Source organism: Austrofundulus limnaeus, unplaced genomic scaffold (genome assembly GCF_001266775.1).
Source record: "Austrofundulus limnaeus strain Quisiro unplaced genomic scaffold, Austrofundulus_limnaeus-1.0 Scaffold174, whole genome shotgun sequence".
NCBI classification, from domain to species: domain Eukaryota; kingdom Metazoa; phylum Chordata; class Actinopteri; order Cyprinodontiformes; family Rivulidae; genus Austrofundulus; species Austrofundulus limnaeus.
This window is the reverse complement of record NW_013952576.1, coordinates 1,024,118-1,026,136: the sequence shown is the minus strand read 5'-3', so window position 1 is coordinate 1,026,136 and position 2,019 is coordinate 1,024,118. Positions and strand designations below refer to the sequence as shown.

The 2,019-nt window shown below is 42.7% G+C and overlaps 1 protein-coding gene across 4 annotated transcripts in view; it reads right to left on the bottom strand.

Annotated features, from left to right (window-relative positions):
• Nucleotides 1-1,558, bottom strand: part of shisal1 (shisa like 1) — a 103,714-nt gene extending 102,156 nt beyond the window's left edge. For 2 of the 4 annotated variants that reach the window (XM_014017690.1, XM_014017688.1), the window contains exon 1: nucleotides 1,239-1,558. The gene's annotated coding sequence lies outside the window, so the exon portion shown is untranslated. The remainder of the gene's footprint in view (nucleotides 1-1,238) is intronic. The other 2 variants (XM_014017689.1, XM_014017691.1) reach the window with 2 other exon arrangements.
• Between the last annotated feature and the right edge of the window lie 461 nt (nucleotides 1,559-2,019).

Here is a 2,019-nt window from a genome sequence, read left to right as displayed (position 1 = left end):
TCTCATAAACCACTGGATGGATTTGAATGAAACTTTTGATGCTCACAAATAACTAGATAATGTCTGGAATCAACCCATTTCAAGATGGCCACCACAACCAACAGAGTGTAAACACAAAAATGGCAGAAAATACTGAGCTGAAATATGGTTTGTTTGTAGCTGAGCTTCATGTATAAAACATACTCCAAACACAACGTATGTCTTCCTTAAAACTTTGGCATAGACTGCTGGTGTTAATCCTGCCCGTCAACAAAATATCTTATGAATCACAAAACACTTTTTAAATAAAACTCTTGGAAAATAATCCTTAGGGTTTGGAGATAACCCAGTTTGAGATTGTTGCATGTAGTTAAAACTAGTCAACACAAAAAATGATAAAAAATCCGTTACTAAGCTAAAATGTAATGTAGCAGTGGCTAAGAGGCATTCACAATACTCTGAGTGTTACATCTTACTCAGTATTTATAGAAAGACTAATAAAAATAATTATTTTATTTGCAGTAATTAAAGGGGAAGAGCTTCACCTCCTCCAACAGACACAATGCATCCAAACAAAGCGCACACACTTTCCTGCGCTCCTCTCAGTGCACACACTTGAACACTGTCCACCTCGGTGCAAAATCATAAAAGCTCACAACTGCTGCCCTCAGGCCAGTTTTTACACAGACGAGAGCAGGTTTTTCAAAGAAGAATAGGCTTTTTTGTGTGAATGAACAAAGGGAATTTCCTTCCTCCCCTGGCTCTCTCTCCTCCTGAATCCTATCATATGGCACCGTGCGTCTCCCACACGCCTGTTTCTAAGTTACCAGCAGCATCGGCTGCCAATCCCCGTTTAATTGCCTCCTGTGTAAAGTGACAGCTGATGAGCAGCAATGAGGGGGAAGCTGTCCTCGCCTTTCCTCACAGATCACTCTCTGCTTCCCCTTTCAAGAGGGAGAGATTTCCACCTGAGAATTTTAGCTGCATCCCATCCACCTTCCTCCTTTGGGAAATTAAACAGTATTGTTGACCTAGACTGAAACTTCAGGAAATCAACAAAGAGGCTGGAGAGATATCACTATAATGGAGCATAACGACTTGCACAGTATTCTAAATTTAGAAAACTCACTCTGAGAAAAAGAAAATGGTGTAAGTTTGTGGAAAGGACATGCTGCGGATGGAGAAAACTTGCCAGAAATTAAAGTAAAGAACAGAAAAGGACAGTTTTGCTTTGAAAATGAGCACATTTCTTCACTAACCTTCTCCGATCCTGGAGGAAAAAGCCAAAGCTCCCCTGGTTCTCTGCCACCCTGTTGCTCCTCGTTCTCTGTTCTTTTGTTGAGTCTTCCTCACAAATAGTCCCTCCTCATCCTTACAGGGGCTGAAATGAGTAGCTCATGAAAGAAGCCAGGAACAAGAGACAGAAAACACACCAGAGTGGAGAAGAAACACACTCTTCTCACCCCTCAGTGGTGCTTGGCAGTGTTTCCTCATCCGTCAGAGCGCTGAGCGGCTGCAAGTGTGTGTGTGCAGAGAGAGGGAGAGAGGAAGGAAGATGAAATGATACTCATTGGGTGAGTGAGAGGGTGTGAGGGAGTTGGAGGGAGGAGGGTGAGCGTAAGCACTGGAGGGTGATCCTCTGTACAGTCTGAGCTCCTATTTGTCTCCCCGTCTGTCTCCTGAGCGTGCATTCCTTCCCGACAGAAGCCACAGGGTCAGCTGCTTTTACAGTAACGAGACTTGGTTTCCTCTGGAGGGAAAAGACTTCCTGTGTTAGTTCTCCACTCAGATTCCCTGATGGATGAAGGCATTCAGTTTGCTCTCTTTTTTTCTTTATTCCTTTATAAAGACTCCCTGCTGTAGTGCACTAATATTATCTTTAGACTCATTCCAGTCAAAGGTGGTGCAGTCTCCGCTCTCCTGTCTACGTTAAGAATGAACAACTCAAACTCATTAATTGTTCTTTGTAGCTTTGTGGATTAACAACTTCTTTCTTGATGTTCTAAATAATTTCTATGTGCTGCTGTAAATATTGGCCAG